Below are 24,767 nucleotides of genomic sequence, written 5' to 3' on the forward strand. Positions count from 1 at the left end.
ATTTAATATGATATTAACACGCATTTGGAGTGTTTTAATCCACTGAATTTTGTGTAAGGATTAAATGCTATTTATTAATAGAAATATCCAAAATAATTTTAATGAAAGTAAAATTATTGTCTTTTTATATAAGAAATCTTAAGCGCTTTCACCAAGTTTATTGCAAATTCTAGACAAAAATTTAAATTAAGAGTACAAATAAACTTAATAATCAACAAATATTAATTATAAATTTTGTTTATTTTTTTCTGCTATCGATCTAAGTAAGCTGTTGCTAGGTGAAAGTGACATGCTTTTATTTCCCTCTTTTCAATATTTATATAATTGAAAGAACTAAAATGGATATAATTTCCTTGATTCTCTTATTCTCTTACATTTCTACAACTTTGTGGAGCGCATATCTCACATGCCCTTTGAGTGAGCTTTCATTTTTCCTCTGCTAACTTTATTTATTTATTTATTTTTGGATTTTTTAGCATTTTTATACGGACGTCTTTAAGTACTAAACAAGTAAGCGGCGGCCTCAGGTACTATTACTATAGAACGTAAATTCCAGAAAAAAAATCCTTGAAAAATTATTCCATAATTTTTTCATTATTATTCCACCATACTGACTATTTCATATCATTATGAAGTTATTATGATGCCGGCACAATTATTGCATTGCCATTTTATTGGACTCAATTTCTCTCACTTACCAAGAAACAAAAGTTTGCTCAGCATTGAATAAAAGAGGAATTTGTTGATGTTTTCCCTTCTCCGTTGGATAATTCTTATGGTATTAATTATCAGGAATAACGGAGAGACGTAATATTTCCTTTGCTGCTTCTCACATGGGTAATCACAAGTTGACTACACCGCCCCTCGCTGAAGTACACTGAAAAATCTGAAGGACCGGACGGCAGCGATAGCATTGCTGAGAACTGAGGTTGAGTCTTAAGGGCCATCACCGGCCACGGTACAACCTCTTCCGTGGAAGGTCCGTCCCATATTCGATAGGAGTTTGCCAATCCTACAATATTTCTGTACCCACCCGGTGACAAGAACCAACCACCATACCTAAAGCTTCTAATTCTCATATCTGAGGTGCCCTCGGTGGGATTGCTCCATGGATAAGGTCAATTTAGGAACAACAAAAGCAAGGTTAATAAGATTAAATCCTCAAGCTTGTTAGGAAATTCACTGCATAGTCACTTTTGCAAGTGACAAAAAATAACGATTTCCTGCATAAACTTTCGTAAACAATTTTGTGTTTAATAACAATTGGGGGTTTTTAAACAGCAATTAAAGGGAAATGAAAGGTTTTAATTTTGTTACTTTTAGTAGCGTATTTATAATATTTGTACATAGCAAGCGCCAGTTAGCAAGAAAATATTTTTTCCCAAGTAAATATCATTGTCCTGTGTTGCCTCTTATGCTATTCTATCATTTTTAATTCTGAATTTTTTAGTAAATTTTGATATTTACTCTGGAAATAACTTTTTTTATGTACCTACATATATTTTAATAAGTTTTGGGCTCTAGAACTTTATTGTTTTTCAGATGCTGATAAATAAAGTTCAGTAATTTCGAAATTCCCTGTAAATGTTTTTTTTTTTTTTTTCGTATTTAAATAAAAATTGTCTTCAATTTTTATATTTTGTTTAGAATGAGTTATCTAGATTAATAAACTCTTAAAATAAAAAATGAGAACTTTTAAATTATTAAATTTTTATGACACAATAACGATTTTAAAATGGTATCGGCATGATCATTAAAATTTAAAGTTATGTTTCTGGATCAACTTGTCGTTTAGTAAATTACGAGTTATTAATACACACAACAGTGAGAAATGAAACTTCCAGTGAAATTCTTATTTATACACAACCCCTCTAAAGTCAACTAAGATTTGGTTGATAGAAATATTGCTACACAAGAAACCCCAAGACGCAAATAAGCAATTAATAATTGCAAATAGAGGGAGGGAAATGAGTATTCTTTCGTTCTTCTTTCGTCTTTATTTTCAGTCGTTTCGGATTTTTAAAGAACTGGTTTTCAACAAATGGATGATTTCAAAGGGTTAAAAAACAAGCTGCCTTTGGCTAGTTTCAGGGAAAGAACATTAAATCCTCAAAGGAATATTATAGTAACTGCTTATCACGTTCTGCACAGAATGCATGCAAATTTTCCGTCTTAACGGCAGAATATTTTATAGAATAGAGTAGTAATGTACCTATAACACATTGGGACTTATTTCAACCAACACTTATTTTGGCTGCTTCCTTTCTAATCTCTCTAAAGAAAAAAAAATTCTTTGACGATTAGGCTATCCTTGGTACAATATAAATTATATTGAATAGATTCTAAGGTATTCTAGGGTCTCCAAAAACGAGATGACCGCCATTAACGCCTATGCGAAACACCGACACTGCCGCATGGAGTAACTCATGGGTGGCCTGATGAGTGTGCAAGTGTTGTAAAGGCGCAAAAGATAAAAATGAAAGAAAAAAAAGAGAGTTTTCTTTTTATTTTTTCAATCCATAAAAATGAGTACGTTTTCTTTTCTTTCCTTTTTTTTCAACTCATGTATAGATATAAAATGTTGTAAATGTAGAAGATAATTATGTAATTATGTCACTAAACATTTTTTTATTGAAAAGTGTCTTAAAAGCTACACGTCATTTAAGTGCATACGAAAAGGAGAGTTTTCGGAATTTGGTATTATTTATTTAGAGTGGCATACTTAGGACAGCGAGCAAAAAACTAAAGATATTATTTAAAACTCTGATTCTGAGAACATGATACATTTTCATGAGCGGAAGTATTCAAACAGTAATTATAACTGACTCAGAAATACAATTCTAATATTAAATATTATAATTTACGTCACATATTCTGAAAATGGAATAAATTTTTAATGATAAAAAGGCTTTAAAAAATATTAGATTCTTTGAAAAGTGTGGTAAATGTGGCATATTCTGTTTAATAATTTCAAAATAAATAGCCGAAGAGTTGAAATTAACACTTGAATTTAAAAATAAAAGAATTGGATGGGTGAACAAAAGAAAAAAAAATTATTTTGAAGTAAACGAACATTCGGAGTCGATTTCATTTGGCTTCAGTTGTTTCATGAAAAATATTCAGAATTTAATATTTTCCAGTTATAGTCCCATTATTTCTTTTAAGAAAAGAATCAAAATTTATCACGAACTTCAAACTTCACATGATTTTCGAAGTTTCCGATATGATTCGATTAATAACCTAAATTGACTGCAGACCATCTTTAATGTTACAGACTTAAAAGCAATTTTGGAAGACGATACTGTTGTTAACCTTTGATTCATCAAATCAAGTTGTTAAGTTTTGTTTAACTTTTGTGCAAACATATCAAGTAAACTAATATGAAACTCAAGAATTTTTTTTTCTCTTTACTAAAAAAAACCCAAAAAACCCTGATATATTAAAAAAGTAGTACCTTAAAAACTAGACAGATGACTTCTTTGAGATGTTTTAGTGAAAGAAAGACAAATAAACAAAAATAACACAAAATAGTTCTTTTTGTTCTGAATTGAAAATTGCGAACGCAAAAATTGCTTCCTTGTTTAGAATCCTGATAAAATAAAATTATTATTAATAGGTTTAGATACAATAATAAGTTATAATTTTTCGTATACAATTTTAGATATGCAAACGTGAAAAATTAAGTTAGAAATTATTACGAGATTTTTATCTGCATAGAAAGAAGTACAAGAAATGGCATGGGCAAAGAATTATTAATGAATTATGTTTTTCACTGACCCCTCACTCTTTCTGCCCCATCACTTACACTCTGACCCATCTAATATTTCTTTATTAGGATGTAACGAAACGAATATTTATACATTTTTTGTTTTTGAACATTTGTTAATTGTGGGGGGGGCGGTAAATAGGTATAGGAATTACGTTATGCTTTTCTAATAATATTCAGGGTTTAAAAATAAGAATGAAGCAGAATAAAATACATTTTATGACATAATTAATTCTCGATAAGATTAAGATTACTGTTGACAAGGATAAAAATAGAATGATAATATTATCTGAGCTGGCAAAAATCTAATCAACAACGTTTGAGTTGAAATGCCGTTGTTCTAACATGCCATGTGAGTTCCCGCAAAGCAGTGTTAAGATATAAACTCTGTATTAGGCATAAATTTGAATAATAAACAATTTAATTGGCAGCAAGTCAATGAAAACAAAATTTTATCAACGGATCTATTAAAAAGTTAAAACTTTTGAGTACTGACATTTAATTCTAATGATTGCAAAAATGTGCTTAAAGTTTCTTGATGATAAATAAAACATTTTGTAGAGTACGGAGATAGTCAGCAATGGTAATTTGATTAGAAAATAGGAAGTGTAATTTCATCAATGAATTTATCAGTGAATAAATTGTCTCCGGAAAATAAAAATAAATTCATAGGAGGGCTACATTCAAAACACTATAATACAACACAAAAATAGTGCTGCTTGTCTTCTCCAAAATACTGAAAGCCGTAGCAAGTGATATACGAAATTTCCTAATCAGAAGAACAGAAAGAAATTATTTTAAGGAAATTATTAACTGACATTTTTTATGGATTGTATTAAAAATTAACAAATGAAATTAATTAATAAAAATATTATTATAAATCGCAATCCATGATATTTAATGTAAATCATTATGCCACGAGCAATGTTATTTGTGGCATGATGAATGTTAGAAAACCAGAGAGCTTATAATAATGTTATCAAAGTGAAATTTAAAAAAATGATTTTATATGTTTCTTCGAGAAAATTCGCGCAAAGTTCGCGTGTCTCAACTACTGGATCGATTTTTAAAAAAATTATTTAAAATGAAAACTTAAGATCTCTAGATGTGCCATTAAATGCCACTAAATGTGGTTACCTGCCCCTCACTATTCCCTATTTTACAGATAAATCAATAAAATGCTATTTTATTTTATGTTTTCTAGGTGGAAAATCATCGACTACGTTCTCACATAGCCATCGTACAGAAATCAGAAATTCATTTATTCATGTTAATGTTCATGACCCCTGAATGAATTTTTTTTTATTACTAATGTTCTACCACTTTTCTCATGAGATATATATGTGATATAAAATATGTCTCACCATTTACAGAACCATTTTTTTTAACTCTATAATGTAACGTTGTAATTTGGTACAGTTAAGTGAGTTCCTTTGCACAGACCTTTGTTGTAGCTAAATTTCGCAAATAACATATTAATGTATAATTGCTTTATATTCAATTTATAATTGAAACTGCATTAATTAAACTATCTAACTAAAAAAAATCGTTTTCTTAGATGGGTAGTTGGAGGTTTGTTCTCCGGGGTATGCTTCAGAACGAATTATTGCCTTGTGCCGGGTTAATAAGTTCAAAATATGAATCGTTTTCGGTCAATTAAAATACGTAAATAATCCAAATTGCTAGCTGTTGCCATACGGAGATTTAGAAAAATCATCAAGGTTTTACGTTCCCATAAACATTTCTCTCTCTCTCACTATATATATATACACTTATGTCCATAAATTATGGATAATTCAGGGTTATGCGGAAATCGAACTCTAAAATAACCCGTATCACACATAAAATGACTACACATATCTTCAAAAATCATATGAAAATTGCAGGAAGCCACCAGACGACACCGATAGTACGTCACAATGACGAGAGTGTAAGAGAGTGATGTATAAGGAATACAGGCACAGAAGCAAAATTGTTTGCAAGCGCTTTATAAACCTTTCAGTGCAATAACCGCATAGTTATGACACAAAGGACGCATTTGGGTGATTTTTTACGTGATAGAATTATCGGCCGTCTGGATTGTGGGCGTACTCAGCTGGAAGTATCCAAGGAACTTGGAATCTCCCAGAGTGTTATCTCCAGACTTTGGCAGAGATTCCAAGATGATGGTAATGTGAGTAGACGTTACATCACAGGTCGCCCCCGAGTAACAACGCCGAATGAGGACCGGTATTTGGCAGTTATTGTCAAAAGAAACAGACGGAGCACAGCATCAAACCTGTATCGTCAGCTCTCTTCAGCCAATGGTACGACAGTTTCAAGGCAGACCGTGTACAGACGCTTAGGGCATATTGGTCTATATGCTCGCAGGCCTGTCAGATGTGTTCCACTTACTACAACTCACTTTCACCTGCGGTTAGCCTGGAGTAGAGAGCATGCATTGTGGACACCGCAACAGTAGACTTGTGTGATGTTTTCCGACGAGTCTAGGTTTAGCTTGCAGTCTGATTCTCGCCGGACTTTCATATGGAGAGCGCCATGTACCCGTTACAACCAAGAGAACATCATTAAACGACACCGTTACGATGGTGCAGGATTGCTCGTTTGGAGAGAAATTATTCTGGGTTCCAGAACTGACCTGCAAGTTCAAATTGGAACTATGACAGGCCAAATCTATCGGGACGTCGTTCTGGAGCAACATGTACGTTTGTTTCGGGGCGCCATGGGCGCAGAATTCATGTTTATGAATGACAACGCCCGTCCTCACCGTGCAAACATCGTAAACGAATGCCTTTGATCGGAGGATATCACCCATATGGACTGGCCAGCATTCTCACCGGACTTGAATACAGTAGAGCATGTGTGAGACATGTTTGGCTGACTAGTTGCAGCCCGTCAACCACCTCTTACATGTCTACCGGAACTTCGGAGAGCATTGTTTGATGAGTGGTGTAATATTCCTCCAGATCAGATCGATAATTGGATAATCAGCATGCCTTGGCGTTGTACGGACTGTATCGCATCGTCTGTTAGACATACTATGTATTAATCACTATACCAACCATGTAATGTTGATTTTTTTAAATAGTTTTTTTTTTTTTTTTTTTTTTTTTTTTTTGTAAATTGCTCTAGGGAGCAAAACTGACGGCAATAACTGACGTGGGTAATCACGGTGCTAAAGTATGAATTGAAACCCACAATAACAAAATTTACTGTCATCTATATTAATGTTTTGTGTTGTCTTGTGTGATGTCAATAAATAATTTAGAAAAAGGCAACACTGGTCCGTCGTTATTTTATCATATGGAATCTGGATTTTAAGCCAGACCATTTTCTGGTTCAGTCGATCGTGAGACGAACCATGGATACTATAATCAAATTAAAAAAAGGCAAAAACTTCCCTAAAAGGAAGTATTTCAAGAATTGAAAACTTTGCGGATAAAGTGTCAGAAGACACAAGCTTAATGGATTTAGAAGTGAAACTGAAAAAAATCGACCAGCTGCAGCAAAATGTCATCAGTATAAGAAGAAATTCATTTGAACTGGATGATGCGGATGCAGCTGAATTAACAGATCTTGAAGAAGAATTGGAGCAATGTGATGTACGCCTCGAGGATTTGGAGGTAAGAATTAAAACCTTAATTAATTCTTGCAAACCTTTTTCTGTGACTTCAAATTCCAAAAACGAAACTGAAACTTTTAATATACCGACAAAGATCCCACCGATAATACTTCCCACATTTTCAGGAAATTATGAGCAGTTCAGTAACTTTAGAAGTCAATTCGACGATTTAATTACATCAAATGAACAACTAACGCAGTCGCAGAAAATGTATTATTTGAATTCTTATCTTTCTAATGAAGTTAAAGAATTTGCATCTTCATTTGACACTTTTACCTCTTTGTATTAAGCCCTAGAATCTCGATATGACAATAAAAGATTAATAATTGACATTCATGTACAGTCAATATTAGATTTTAAGAAGATAGAATATGAGAATCCAAAATAAATACGCGAAATGATCGATTGTATTCAAAAAAATCTGCGAGCGTTAAAATTGCTAAAATAAGAACAAAATGATTTATTTGATATTTTCTTAATTAACATAATGCTGAAAAAATTAGATAGAGAAACTCGAAAGAATTTTGAACTAAGCCAAGATCATAAAAATGTTCCTACATTTGAACAATTCATTGCATTTTTAGAAAAAAGAGAAGCAGTACTTTTATCGGTAATTAGGAATTGTGCCGTTGAAACAAAACCATTCATCAAAAAACCTCACAATTTTTCGACTAAAACTAAAACTCTACTTGTTAAACAAAATATTAAAAATAAAAGCTGCATAATTTGTTGTGAAAAAAAATCCACATCCAGTATATCGATGCCTTAAATTCCTAGAATTAACCCCAGATAAAAAAAAAATTTAATTTAGTAAGAATGCATAAATTGTGTGAGCTATGTCTCCGTAAAAACCATAAGAAAAATGAATGCAATTCGAAGTACGTATGCAGTTGCGGTCTGAAGCATTCTAAAACGATCTGTTTCAGACATACAAACTAGAGACGAAAGCCATATGTTTCGGATAATGTAAACAATCCGGCCCCTTCTTGGGGTGAGTCGGAAATAAAAAATAAAGAAACAGAACAATATTTTCTTGCAGAATAAAGAAGGTACATTAATAAAATGTACTTGGATTTTTGATTCGGCGTCAAATATAAATATTTTAAGTAGGAAAATGAGCGAAATTCTTAGAATTAAACTAGAAAAAATCCAAACTTTAGTTTCGGGGCTTAATTCAACGAAACAAAATTTAAAAGGAAGGCTGAACACTCTAATTTCAAATAATAATGGAAGTTTTGTGGAAAATGCTGAGTTTCTTGTAACAGAAAAAATAACAGGTCTTACTCTTAACGTTACTTTAGATGTTTCGAAAATGAAAATTCCTAAATTTATGGAATTATCTGATCCTCAGTTTTTTGAGGCAAAAGAGATTCGTGCTTTATTGAATGCGGATGTTTTCTTTAGAATAATGAAAGATAACGGTTACAGGGCGAATGAGGAATTATTATTTAGAGAAACAGAATTTGGTTGGATTGCGAGTGGACGACTAGAAGAGGCGAAAACTAACGATGCTTTAGAATCGTGTTTTCTTCTCAACGATAATTCTATAGAAGACACATTAAAACAATTTTTTGATCTTGAATCATTAGGTATAAGAGATGATACATGCATCTATGAAGATATATAATGATACCGTGCAGTACAACAACGGCAGATACATTGTAGAGTTACCTTTCCGTAAACATATTAAAGAGTTATTTGGTAATCTTATTGTTGCTAAACAACGATTTCAAAATTTGCGGAGGAGATTACTGAAAGATACTGATCTTCATTCAAAATATGAAGAAATTATTCAGGATTATCAAAACCAGGGCATAATAGAAAAGGTAGATATTTCTGAACTGTGTAAGGATAAACCAATTTATTATTTGCCTCATCAAGTAGTGAAAAAAGAAGGTAGTGTCACAACTTCTACACGCATAGTATTTGATAGTACATCTCATCAAGCTAACGAGCTCTCTTTGAATGATTGTTTGTAGACAGGTCCATTATTTCTACTATCTGATGAACTTCCTGAAACTATTTGTGAGTGTCCAGAGCCAGATGAAAAAGATTACTTACCTGAACTTAAATCTGAAAACACTATTATTGTTTTGACTTTAAACTCTAACAAAACCTTTTTTGATTATCTTGTTAACCGTAGTAATAGATTTCTAACTATAATTCGAATATTAAGTTATCTTTTCAGGTTTATGTCAAATTGCAGAAACCAAGAGAAGAAAAAGGTTCACTGACATCAGAGGAATTGTCAGAAGCAGAAAATTACTTATTGAAACAGTGTCAGTTGGAAGAATTCTCTGCAGAAGTGATATCATTCATGTCTCATAATGAAATTTCCAATAAGAGTAAGATTTTAAATTTATCTCCCTTTCTAGATGATAAAGATATATTGAGGGTAGGAGGAAGATTGGAAAATTCCCAATTGCCATATTCAGGGAAACATTCCATAATATTACCCTCAAAGGGTAAATTAACTGAAATTATTGTAAGGCATTATCATGAAAAGTATTTTCATTTAGGACCCCAGAATTTGCTTTTTCAGGTAAGACAAAAATATTGGCCTATTCATGGGAGAAATATGTGTAGAAAAATTGTGCATAATTGTGTTATTTGCTCTAAAAACATTCCTAAGGAGTATTCTCAAAAAAATGGGCAATTTGCCAAAGGAAAGAATAACTCCAAATAAAGTCTTTAATTCAACGGGAATAGATTTGTATGGTCCGTTTTTCATCAAAAATATATATCAAAGGAAGGGTCCTGAAATTAAAGTGTATGTTTGTATATTTATTTGTTTAGTAACAAAGGCTATACACCTTGAGATAATCAGTGATTTAACATCTGAAGCTCTAATAGCTACGTTAAAAAAATTTATTTCCAGAAGGGGCAAATGTCGTAAGATTTTTTCTGATAATGGGTCTAACATGGTAGGGGCTAACAGAGCATTAAGATCTTTATATAAATTAGTTAAGGTCAAAAATGAGTCTTTATATGCCTTTTTTGCAGAAGAAGATATTGAGTGGTCCTTTATTCTTCCTAGAAGTCCAAATTGGGGAGGACTGTGGGGGGGGGGCAAATATCAAAGCCTTTAAGTACCATTTCAAACGCGTAGCAGGAAACTCAAAATTTATTTACGAAGAACTGCTAACGATGACTACCCAAATAGAGGCGATTCTTAATTCCCGTCCTATTACGCCACTTTCAACTGATGTTGATGATTTAGAAGTGCTATCTCCAGCACATTTCTTAATAGGGAGTCCAATAACAGCGATAGTTGAGCCATCTCTAACAGATCTTGAGTCAAATCGCCTTAATGTTTGGCAAAGAATAACTAAGTCAATCCAAACAATTTGGAATACTTAAATAGCTTACAATAAAGAAAAAAAATGGTCAGTTCATAAAGAAAATCTAAAAATAGGAGACATGATATTAATCAGGGAAGAAAATCTTCCTCCCTGTAAATGGTTAATGGGACTTGTAATATCGCTTTTTCCTGGAAAGGATAATACAATGAGAGTGGTGATATTAAAACTAGTAAGGTTATTTACAAAAGATCCATAAACAAATTGAGTGTATTGTCTATTGAAATTAAATATTTTATAAAATTATTAGATTTTTCAGTATATTTATCTTATATTACTTATTACATTCAAATTGCATTTATTTACCATTTCATCATTGTGATTGATGTGCTTTGTTATTATGTTATTTGCTCTCATATTTAACTAGCTTTGAATATTAACTGAAAAATATTTTAGAAATGCATAATTTCTGCACAAAATAATTGTATAAATGTATTATATATTTATGTATTGTTTTATTTACTAGTTAATATTTATGTAGTGTTTTATTTATTTGTGTTAAATGTGTGAAAAATTGTAAGTAATAACAAAATTTACTGTCATCTATATTAATGTTTTGTGTTGTCTTGTGTGATGTCAATATATAATTTAGAAAAAGGCACCACTGGTCCGTCGTTATTTTATCAAATGGAATCTGGATTTTAAGCCAGATCATTTAGTTTTAATTTTCGAAATCTCTCAGGAAAAGTGAGCAATTTTTAAAAACTTCTCAAAATCCAGTAAATTATACTAGAGGTCTAAGCAAATTTCTTTAGAACAACAATTGCTTGCTTTTTTGCCGTTGCGAAGATTTTTCTATAGGTTCATTATAAGTCATTCTACGGGGAAATTCATGTGAAATATCACATAATATATAAAATAAAGAAATTCTAAATTAAATCTTAAAATTTGGGCTCTTATGTGCATTGAGTCACTATGACACTACTTGTTTGCTAAATTTTATGGCTGTAAATGCCACAGGTTCTCTCTACACCGCTGAAATACTTACAAACAGATGCACTTATAAACAATTCATTTTATAAGTATAAAAAATTATATTATTATTAATAATAATTTATTAAATTATTCATTTAATAATTATTAAAATTTCAATACGAAAATTGTTATCATAAAAGTCATTTTGATGGCAATAATCCCATTTGAGTTTCGGATCCGGTCCTTGGAACGAGACCGCAGTCAAGGACTGACCCATCACTGTAAAGGATTTCTCCTTATGCATCAATGTATTCTTATTCACGAGCTTCACCCAGATTAGACCGATCAAACTGATAGTTATTTTCTGTCGTGAATCAAGAGCTGTAATTGAAAACACCACTGTTAAGATCGCATCGATGATTTGAGTTACATCTCTTCAGTAGTATTGATAACTGGTGTTTCTAATTTTTTTTATATTGATTAGGATATGAACGTTCATCAATATTCATCATCTCTGAATAAAAGATATAAATCCAGGGATATGATTGAAATTCATTTTATCGAACAGATAACATCTCCTGCTCAGGAAGGATTCAAGTGCCTGTTCTTGAGCCATTTTAACATGATGTATACGGGCACGGGCCTAAAAATTCCGGGCAAAGCAAATTTAGACCTTAAAACCTCTTGCAGACCCCAACTAGAAGTTTAACTGTACAGTACAAATAGAAATACTCCGTACATGTACGAAAATCCTTAGAATTATATTGTATAGCTCTAGCAAACTGACTTTTGCGCCATTAAAAAAAAAAATGAACCAAACTAACTGAGAACGTATGGAATTATTTCACTCTTAAATTGAGTCTCATAGCTTAATTTGAATATATTTTGGCACGTGAACAATTTTTGAAATGAAATAAGGTCGCAAAGACTTTTCTTTATTTGATAAATGATCGCTTGTTTTAAAAGGATAACTTCTGCTCTAGTGTGACATTAATGGAATACCTTCGCATCAGCTTGATGACGTAGCTCGATTGGTATGGTAAACGAAATGCGAGGGTTGCCATGTGTTTACATTATTAAGCTTGCTAGATTTGGCGCGAATTCTTCATTCATATTTGATAATATTTAAAAAAAAATTCACTAATGTTGCGTGTTTGTCAATTTGTGTGAGCTTAATACTGGTGAAAGCTAGGTGACTAGCTTTCGCTGGTATTATTTGTAGCTGAAGCATAGTACTAGAAACAGACTGATTTTGTAGACGGTAATACTTTATTTCTTAATTTTGATAATTTAAAGGTAAATAAAAAATTAATTTGTTCTTAATAGTTATTTCCTAAAATAAATATAAAGTGCGAAATCTCATCACTGGAGTCGTAGTACCGATGCGAGCATGTGAAAATAGTTTTTAAATTACTAATGAGATTTATAAATTGTCATGTTTATTTTTGGATTTATTATATAGTTATTTGATACCACATTAAAGATCAGTAAATGCATTTTTGATAAACATGCCTGATAACACATAAATATTTTTACCTACATCCATTTGCATACTTTAGGTTTTAAAAACAACAGCTTTTTTTAAATTATACTATCCCTTGAATGTTGTTTAGTTTTTAGTTATTGCAGAATTGATAAAAACTAGAATTTAATGGTGTGTTCTATTTCTATGGGTAATTTAAATTAATCTGTAATAACTATGTGATCAGTTCCTTCAAATTGAAATTTAATACACGTTTTCTGATCTAGACCTTGTGCTTCTGTTTATTTACAATGCTTTTTTGTATTAATGTTATTAGTTAAGATTGATTCTTGGGTAATTTTTTAATAAATTCACTATGTTTGGAATATCTCTAATATGTTCTTGCCTGATTCTATGTTTTACACTATAGAATAGCAACTTAATATGCAGTAAATTTTCTGTTGTATTTTTGTAATATGCATCTAATTTGAAAGAGGTATGAAGTTTTTCCGTGTGGAGTAGAGAATTGCTTATTTGTTGAATGTGATACATAAATGCTAGTAGTATTATAGTATTTAATAGCAGTATATATTAGTTGCTTGAAATTAATAGTGAAGTTGCTAAAAAATAGACCGATTTAAAAAGTAATTTTTTTTTTTTTTTTTTTTTTTGCATTTCTTAATAATATTTTTAAAAAATAAAGATATTTGTATTTAAAATGTTTCATGGCAAAGTTGCTCGTAATCTGGTATTTGAATGTTTTTACTTGAAAATTAATATTATTACTAAATAAATGCATTATGAAATATTTTGCTGATATTTTATTACAAGCTTGTAATGATTTTAGTAACTACACTTTTAACTCTTTCATTTTTTTGTATAAAATTTTAAGATCTTTTTAATCATCATTTATATTTGACACTTGCAAATAAGGTAGCTATATTATCTTTATAGTAAGGTATATTACTATTTATATAATAGTTGAAAGTCTGTAGAATACGTGAAATCTCATTTTTATTTTTTGCAAGTTAATTGTATTATAACAAAGGATAAATGGTACCCAGGGTATATTCCCCCTTTTTTTCTTATGATATTTTGCTTAAAAAAGTGCAATATACACATTAATATTTTGAATGCGATTGCCTGTAAGATTTGCTATGAATAGATATTATTCTACTTGCCTTCCTATTATTACACAGTTATTGAGTAAGAGACTTAAAATTCTAAAATATATATTTATTTACTTATATAAATGTTTCTTTTTAGAATTATAAATATTGTGATGTAATATAGAAACTGATTATTTATCTATTTTTTGATTAATAACAGTCTTATTTGTTCAGTTAGTATGAAGTTACATTATGTTATAGCTCGTATTTTATCATCATAAGAGGTAAAATATAAATATTAAATTTACTATTTCATATAAATTCTATTTATTAAAATACTATAACTCATTAAAATACTATTTCAGATGGCAAATCGGCAAAAAAATGTGCTTTCTCAACAAAATAATTTTAAATATTTTGTTAAATAAAATTGAAAGTTTAGTACTATAAAGTATTCCTTGAAATAAAACTGAAATGGTCTGCTTGATCATATGTATCCAGCTATATTAAGAGTCAAACAGAAATTTTTTGTATTTAATATTATTGTACAATTATCGTATTTACTTTATTTATATTATATATTTGTTTTTGAATGCCTAAAAATTCCAAATTAAATAGCTCCTCCTGAAAATACTGGTATTTGTTACTTTTTTTTAATTGGAACTTATCTATTAAAAAATAACATAAAATTTGAAAAATTGATCGTAGTAATAATTTAATATTTGCAGTTAATTTCTTCTTACTGCAGTATTAAAATGTCATGTATAATTTGTAATTGTATTTTAATCTGAAAAAATGATGTTCCTTATACTTATTCGAGGATATGCATTTGGCTTTGCAGGCCTTAAGAATGTTTTTCTTACATTCTCCAGGCATACATTTATGTCGCAAGAAACATTAATCACATGACAATTCAGACAAATATCACTTTCAAAGTGCCACATTTAAAAATATTTTAAGCATGAAGTACCTACTATTAAGGATTAGAGTACTTTAAAATCTTAAATATGAGATAAACATTGAAAATATTATTTATTGATTACAAAAAATTGTATTATTAAATTTAACATAAAACTGATTTGTGACTTTCTAATCAATTCAGAACTGGAATGCAAGCATGTACATTAGGTTTCAGAAATCTGGACATAAGCTTTTCTGAGATAAAAAAATGAGTGAAATTCTCGGAATGCCCTTGATCATCTTCAAAATGACCTTGAATGCTGTTGCAAAGACATGAAAAACTATTTGGGTGCAATATATTTTTTAAAGCCCTTGAGCCTAGTATGCATCCTCCTGGGTTAAGTAACTTAGAGCATTAAAATGCACTTATCGTGTGTAATATTTATTGTATTTTTATTTTATAGACAGATTGTAAGTTGGGTAGTTAATCATTGGCTTATTTTTCATTTTCTATGTATATTTTTCTGCTAATAGATCTTCGACATCGGCATTTTTTATTTACAACATATAAGGTTTTTCTGAAATCTCAGGACAAGCCTTAGAGTTGGGTTAAGCATATAGAAATAAGTCATTTTTTATGTAGAACATGGGGCATAATTAAAAAGAGTAACCCTTGCTTGAGGCCCTTTGTTAATTACAGTATGATATAAAAAATTTCTGATATTTGAAGGCTGCCTTCATATATAATGACATCTTGAACTTATGTAAAAAATTAATTGTTGGTAAAAGTGAAGTTTAGTGTGCCCCTTGCTGTGCGCCAAGGATGTCAAGTCGCTAATTAACGACTGGCATCAATGTAAACAATGGAGGAATGTAATGGCGGACAATGTAAACAAACACTTCTGAGGAACAGTTACGGTTACAATTTCGGCAATATGATTTTTTTTTTACTGAAAAGTGTTGTTTTTTTCGGACCGGCTGCGCCGGTCTGTTGCGTACAGAGCAAAAGTTAGAGCATGCGATGCCTTCGGCATCTGTAGAAAGCACCGGGCAGAATTTTTTAACTTTAAAAAAACATCCTACGGCTTCGCTAGCAGCGGGAGCGAGAACCTAGTAGTTTCGCCAGGACATTCAATGTAAGGACTGTGTGGATAACATGAACAGTACATAATCAATAAAAAAGAAAGAAGGACGGACATTATAGGAACGGATTTCAGAGTGAATTTTAAAGAATTAATGCACTTACTTGATTTATTTTATACACACTTAGAAATAATCAAACCATTCTCCATGCAAAATTTTAAGCAAGCATCCTTTCCTTTCATCAACTCGTAAAAAAAAAAAAAAAAAAAAAAAAAAAAAAATTCACTCGCCCTTCATCCATTCTGCAGGTTCGAAATATTGTCTTCCATCCCATTTACCCGACATCCATTCTTGCACAATTACCGGCATAATAAATTATCAAGGGAACCAACCGTTACAGTACAAAATAATAACGAGAATGGCGAAGAATTGAGAATGCAGACGATTTTTTAAAGCGCATGCTGACAATTAAAAAGAATAAATATATTCTGTTCGTATTCACATTAAAAATAAAATTGCAGTGTCTTATTAGTTGTAAGAAACTTTTATTTATAATAAAGAACAAAATTAAAATCTTTAATCAATATTTTATTATTTTTAATTTAACATTTTTTTAAATAGTGTAGTTCATGTACAACTCAACCATTGTAAGAACTAGTTAACAAAACAGCATTAGGGTTGCTAGAAAAGCGTTCCATTGGGTTGCCATATTGGCGACAAACTCGGGGGGCACACTAATCTTCACTCGAAACAAATTTTGTTTTTCTGTTCTTATTTGTTGTTTTTACCTTTTTCATAGTCTGTTCAAGCTATATAACCATTCCAGTGCCATTTATAATTTTTTATTGTGAAGATTACATTCCAGTAAAATGGGATATCATTCAAAATTTTGTTACAATAATTGTGACTGTGAATGATGAGTTGTTTTTCACATCATTCTTGAAAGCATTCACTGAAGTAACAATATTTAAAATTTCATTCTATTTCCTTAAACAGTGGAATCATTATGGACTTTTATGTGAATAAGGTATTTTTTGTAATTCATTGAAAAATAACATCCTTTGTAGGCAACCCTTTGCATTAGTGACCTAGCGATCCCATAATTTATTATAATTCAACTTGTTTTTAAAGCTTGTCTTAGGATTTTAGAACCATCCTGTGTGTTAGTTCATGTATCAATTCAAATTGATTGGAATATATTGTTGAAATTTGATGAGCATGCTCTTTATTGCTCTGCTAAAAATATTGTAAAAGTATATTTAAAGAACAAAAGCAGACAAACAAACAAAAAAGTTTGCTCCCACATTTAAATGGTAGGATGGGAGTAAATTATTTAAATGCATGTTATAACTGGATTGATTGGCATGAAATTTTGTTCATATGTTTCAAACAAACTAAAAATAATCTAGAGTGACATCTTTTCTAATGAACTTTGTAGGATAACTTCCACTAAGACAGACAAATCAGGAGAAATTTCTTCATAAGTAATTTTTCTTTAATTTAGTGAACAAGTTTTTCATTGTTCAACTAAAAATACTTAAATTTTATCAGCTCTGACTCATTCCTGTTGGTTTGATGGATATTTTATGAATGGATAAATTAGGAGGAATTTTTCTATAAAGAAAGATGCTTAAAAATAGAATAATAGGAAATACAATAAACTGTATAATCAAGTGAAAGAAAACTATTTTAATTTGTGTGTTATTTATTGGAACTGAATTAATATTCCATAAATGAAATATATTAATTTTCTCTATTTTATGTAACATTGCTCTGCTTCTATTCTCGAAGATTTTACTTAAAAAAAAATTTTTTTAATCAACTTCAGTTTTCTACTAAAATAGCTGCTTTAAAAAAAATTTTCCCTCTTGATTTTTATATTTACTAATGATTTGAAACAAATTATTATAACCTTCCAATGAAATTGCTTTTAATTTATTCTTTTTAATAAGAACAAAATTGTAAGATATTGAAATAATTTAAGACAAAAATAAAAATCTTTAGTAAATTTTGAAGAAAAACAATTAACTGTGTAATAATATAAATGAAAAATTAATATTTTAAACCAAATTTCTATTATGAACTGCATGCATCTTTATGATGGGAATAAGCATGGTAGTATTGTATATTTCTTTTCTGTTTCTTTATTACGTAGTGAGTTTTCAGTTTTTAGCTCTCAGTTGTCTCTCTAATAGCAAATTAATGAAAAGTTTTCCATTTTGATTAGAAAACTCAAATTTTTATATTTTCATTACATTGAAATGTTTCATGTATTTTTATTTTAAATAAACATTGATATAATTTAAAAGTTTCTTAAATTTAATTTGCATGTATTTCAAACTGCAAATAAGATATAAATTAAACTATTGAAAAAGCATGTTTTTAAAAAATTAGATAAGAAATACAAAAGCTCCCTAACCAAATATCATGATTTTTAAAAATATACAACTTGCATTGTATTACATTACAATTTTGTAAGCTTCGTTTTGAAATGTTCCTGAATATACTCGTATGTGGACTATTTTTCTGTAATTAAGGCAACCTGTATGACTCGGACATTTGAAAGAATAAAGAAAAGATTATCACATTCAAATTTAAAAATAATTAAAGTGGTAAATAATACAAATACCAAAAACAAAAAGGAATTCATGTTAACTGTTTTTCACGTCTTAAGAAGTCTTAAAGAAGCAATGTTTTATATTGTAAATATGATAAGTACCCTGAAGTAATCTAAATACCCCAAAAGAGGTTGCTGGTATGTTGTTTCTGTGGGCTGATTAAATATTTTTTATAATTTTCCAGTATTTTCACTTTTGGTATTTAAACATTTACCACCATTTTTAGCCCTCAAACACAAAGTTGTGTTAATTATAAGATGTTATGTTGTTATTATAAATAAGATGTTGTTGTACATATATTTTCAAATCATTGTTTGTGTTGGAATATAAATGGTACTTCATGCTTTAAACTAAAGAATTTTAGATGTGACGGATTCTTATTTTTGAGGCTTTTTAAAAATATTGATTGTACTTTGGTATTCTGTAAAAAAATTTTATGAGTTAGGTAAGAAAAAATGATTCATTGTTATTATTAAATATGAATTACTGTTGATTCATTGGAGTATAGTTGATTATATATTGATGTTTCCTATCACATTCAGTTTTGAATCTTTTATTAGTATAGTGATTTGATATGTATGCATGTGTATATATAAATTCTGGTTGATTGAAATGAAGTTACTATGAAAAATTAAAAGTAAAGCTTCTCGCTCATTGATCATTGAAACACTCACCTTCTAATTTGGGGATTTGTTTATGATGCATAAGCAGTGAGAAGTTTCAACCAATTTATCGTCAAACCTTCGTTACTTGCACCTAGAATCAAATATGATAATGATTGCTCTTTGAGACTTTTCATTCACAATGGAAAGTATTTTTTGTGCTGGCTGTGAGTGTATAGCACTTGATTAGCACGATTTTAGTTACCTGCATTCTTTTGGTGATTATTGATGATATGTGGGCAGGATATTCTGTACTTCATGTATTTTATTGGAAAGCAGTCTCCTTTGCATTAATACAATATTGAATATTTGAGCAATGGGATATAGATATCTTGGGTGCCAACTTTTTGGGGTGCCATAGAGATAGAATATTAATGCATTAGTTTACAAAATATTGCATTAAAACAAATTAGCATTATTTACATTGAAACTAAAAATTCCAGTTTGAAAAGTTATTCATAATTCTGTAGGAATTCCTGTCTTCTCTGTAAGTAATATATATTTAAAGTTAGAGATGTAAAATTGAATATTTGAAATTTCAAATTAAACAGTATTTTTGTATACACAACATAATTTTATAATTATTTTTTTAATTCATAGTGGGAAAAACCCTCCCAAAATCTTTATCAAGAAATATAGATAGTTAGACTTAAATTTTTTTTTTATTTTAATTTAACTGTACACCACATGTTTTCGTTTATTACTTGGTATGTAGAGAAAGTTTTGTGCATGTTTAGAAAAATGCATATTAATCAATTTTGAGTTCATGAATCAAATTATTGTTTTAAATTATTTGTTTTCAGATGTACATTGAATTTTATAAAATATATAATTAATTTGATAAATAATTTAATAATAAATAATTGTAATCAAATGTACATAAAATTTAATAATTTAAATAATTTTTAATTGAAAAAATAATACATGAATTTATAATCTTACGATATTTTAAAAAGGTGAAATTCCTTTTATGCTTATGTATTGTGCCAATTACAGTGAAAGCAGATTGAAATATTTTAGTTTTTTAACAAATTAACCTTGGAAAGTATTGATACATAAAACAAATATTGATAAATACTAAATAAGAATTGGTGCTTTTGTTGTCGCAAAATTGAGTGTGATTCTGTTATCTAACCATCAAAAATAGGCAAATTTTCCTCTAGGACCGTGACTCTTCTTTAAATAATAGTAATAAACCCCAGATAGTTAATAAAACATAAAAAAAGGGATTAACTTCCTTTCGCCTCATTTTAATATTTGCTACCATATGAATGAAAATAATAAAATAGTTTGCGTGTGTGTGTGTGTTTAAAGCAAAGATAGCATCTAAGTTTTATGATGTATGTATTATACATTCTTATGTAACTACGGCGTAGAAAGCGATTCGTAAATTAACGCATTAAAGGAGAGAGTATTTGACTTAAATTTACCAAATTTGATGCAAATACAATTTAGTGAATAAGGGTGTGCACCCGGAAGCAATTTTTTCCAAACTTTAAATAGAATTTTAACTAATTAAAAAGCAAGGGAAATTCTGATGTTTTTAATTATAACTTCTGAAAATATTATATCACAAATATAATTTTACATTAACCTTAAAATTCCAAAGACTGTTTTTTCAATAATGTAACATAAATCGTGCAATTTCCCCGTAATGTTAACAAATTTTTAAATATGATTTGGAGCAGGAGTTTTCATTGCTGAAATTCAGTTCTAACTTCGTTATTTCATCAAGTCTCTAAATCATTCTTCTGTTCAGTGAGATCATTATATTTCAGATAATTTTTTAAATCAAGAATTTTACTTTACTCTGAAGCTATAAAAATTCAGTAAATGTTTTAGATTTTCTAAAATATTTTTATTAGATTCTCTCTCTTTCTCTCCGAATGATTTTAAGCACCAGATAATTTTTATTTTAGGATTACATTTGTCGTATGACATTTTGTTAAATGCTGTAGCGCGCCAACTGTCATATAGAAAAATATTCCCCTATATTATTAATAGATATAGAAAAGGCGTAAAAATATAGTCATACCGAGTATTGTCAATTGTATAAGATAGTAAGGAATAAAACAAATCAAAATCGGTAAGTTTAATTTAATATAACCTATTCTTATCGTAAAAACTAGATTATTAAACGGCACTGTAAATAATGTAGGCAAATACGTACTGTAAACGTAATTGTGCTACAATGCAACGTGCTACTATACATTGTATTTGTACTAGAACGTGTACTGTAAATACAATATAGACAAATTATAAACTTCTTTGATCTCTATTATTTACAATGCACGTCTATTTTAGATATTATGGAAAGTAAAAAGCATCCACTAAGTGTAGTTTTTATAATAGAATCTTAAATTTTGGGTGTAGGATACCGTTGGGTTGATTAGTATATGCATACTGTTATTTTAAGAATATTTACCAAACTAAAATTGAAAAGTATCCAAGAGTTTTTTAAAAATATTTTTAAAGAATAGTTCTTAGTGTAAAAAACTAACTATTCGAAGATGCAGAAGTGTGTTATATGCAGTTCTTTAATAAAAGGAATTATAACGTTTATCTAGTGAACAATGACTTATTATAATATATTATTTAAACAATTACTAAATTGCACGAGAAAATACGAATAACAGGATTAAAAGAGTCAGAATGTGATATGTAGGAACTATTCTTGTATGTCATAAATTCTTTTTAAAAAGCGAATTCATTAATAATATCGCATCTCAAAAATGAATATCTAATTCTTTGAAGGCAAATGTTTTTAATTTTCTGAATTGATACAAGTTTTGCAATATGCCGAGGAGGACATAGGAACAAGCAGAGAAATTGAATTATATAGAATTCACTGCAAAAATAATTAAAACTAAATTAAATTTAGTTTGAAATGAAAGAATACATTATCGAAGGTAAACTAATGTTTGATTTATAAATTAGTTTATTTTCATTACTGGACCAATCACCTCTTACACGTTTATCGGAAGAAGAATGTACCTTGCATTAATTGCTATTTCTGATGGCTACATTCTTTACGAAATTTTTTGATAAAATAATAAGGGGCTGAAATTTATATTACTTAACAACATTTGGTGTCGATTCATCAAAATGATTTCTAAGCTCAGTAGCAGGTTTTCAGAATGTACTTTGTTCAGACTTATGACAAAAATTTATTTTTAACATCGGTATCCAAATTTCTATATTTACAAATTTCTTTTCGATTGGAACAGCTTATATGAATGAAAATTTAAAATTTGACTGTCATTTTTTAAGTATTACTTTGCTGCAAAATCAATTTATAATAGTTCTGAAGAACTCCAATTATTCCCTCAAATTTTGATCTGTGGTTGTTTCAAAATTACAAAAAGGCGTGGAAGAATTTGTGGGATCAAGGGAATATAAATGTCTAAAAATATTTAGATGAAATTAGATAATATTCCTGTATTATTGCATTTCGCATGTGATATTTTCCCAGAAAAAGTAAGAACTTATATTTGAACAGGACTGGATTCAGTTGCATGTCATATTGCCACTGTATGTAAAAACTGGTTTTGAGGCAATCATATTTCATTGGCCCTGTTAAGTCCACATCGAAAATCTGTAGAACAAACTAAAGAAACGTGTTAAAGAGAAGCACCTCAGCATTAAAATCCAAATAATTGAAACAATAATTCGGTTATGATAATCGCGTTAGTAATGGCCGAGGATCCAAAAGCATTGATGAACTCCATGGGACAATGTTCCAAGGCCTAATTGATGCTTATGATTACCCAACTAATAATAACTGCCATAAGTGAGAATTTTTATATATGTCATTGTTTCTGTTTCTTTTTTCTTTATAACTGCTGTTTCAATACAAATATCTGTTATAAAAATTATTTAATTAAATTATTGGTTAAATTATCTTGAAGATGATATATACCTACATGGTATTTCTTTTAATTAAACTACTGTTATGTGCTATCAGATCTCAAAAGTGCACTTTTGCCAAAACGCACAATTTTGGCACTACTGTATATATTTGTCAAGTGTATGATTTATTTAGATCCAAGAAGTCCTTTCCTATTATAACAATATTAAGGCCATTCTTTTTGCTCTTGTGAATTGCAAGCGACTAAAAGAAAAAAGATGCGAATCTATTTTAATTGAATTTAACAACTCTTTGAATAATGTGGATTGCAATTCAGTAAAATTTGTAGTTTGAAGATTTTTAAAAATCGAATTGATAAGTTTGTAAAAATATTTAAACAGACAAAAACTTTATCAGAAATTGTGGGAGGTAAGTTCTGATATTATCCAATTCATAATGTAAGGGTGATTTCTCTTAAATAAAAATATTGAGTTGGAAACTCTGAAGAAGAAATATAGGTTACTAAATGTTTGCTTTTAGATAAATTTTAAAAGATAAAATTGAAAATTTCCAAATCACAAAAGAACTTAGAATATATGCAGGAAATGCCCGCTATAAACATTTCTAAAACATGGACAAGTAAAGGACACAGTCTCAAAATGATGAAAAAAATTAAGGAGTGGAAACTCATTACACATGATCTGAATGATTTAAAATAGGTAAAAGCGAAAGTTTGAGACGATTTCTACTCTTCAGAAGTCTGCGAACAAACTAATTGAAAAAACAAAGAAAGTTCGATTTTCAGTGCAAAGCAGAATCAGATAGTGTTAGGGATCGATGTTTTAACAGAGCAACTGTAAAAACTTAAAATACTTTAATGGCACAATTTCCTTTAGTTTCTTTATTTAAATATATATAAAGGTTTGTTGATTTGTATCTTGCATTTTTCTCTTCATTCTGATTAGCACTGGTCAAAAGTAGCAAGTGAAATGATAGTAATAGTGGTTTTTGTGAAATTAGCATCTAATAGTTGTCGTGCGGTGAACTAAGGGTAAGAGTGCTTCATTGTGATCTTGAATGTAGCTTTGGGCTTTGTTTTGACTTATTAGCTCTACATGGTGAGGTGTCCTTAAAGCTTTTCATTTAAGCATCTAAAAATAATGAGCAAACAGATAATGACGCATTTAAACTTTAATAGTGAAAATATTTTATTTAAGATTCATCATTTGCATTTTTATGTCTAAAATATGTCAATCTTTAGTCCCTGAATTTTCCTTTATTTGCCTTAAAATGCTCATGATGCCCCCCACCCCAGTAAAATATGTGTGAAAAATTTCTACACTTTTTAGATGCTAATGTTCAAATTTATTGAAAGATAACAATGTTATTGAAAATATATAGCGAAGTAAACTAGTTTAATGATC

At 29.5% G+C, this 24,767-nt stretch overlaps 1 protein-coding gene across 2 annotated transcripts in view; it reads left to right on the plus strand.

Annotated features, from left to right (window-relative positions):
• The first annotated feature begins 12,800 nt into the window (after window positions 1-12,800).
• The window catches only part of LOC129960084 (transcription initiation factor TFIID subunit 1-like), a 110,742-nt gene continuing 98,775 nt past the window's right edge, over window positions 12,801-24,767 (plus strand). Inside the window, exon 1 of one of the 2 annotated variants that reach the window (XM_056073178.1) lies at window positions 12,801-12,923. The gene's annotated coding sequence lies outside the window, so the exon portion shown is untranslated. Of the gene's footprint in view, window positions 12,959-24,767 lie in introns of both variants that reach the window. The other variant, XM_056073177.1, reaches the window with a different exon arrangement.

The sequence above is a fragment of the Argiope bruennichi genome, chromosome X2 (assembly GCF_947563725.1).
Source record: "Argiope bruennichi chromosome X2, qqArgBrue1.1, whole genome shotgun sequence".
NCBI classification, from domain to species: Eukaryota; Metazoa; Arthropoda; class Arachnida; order Araneae; family Araneidae; genus Argiope; species Argiope bruennichi.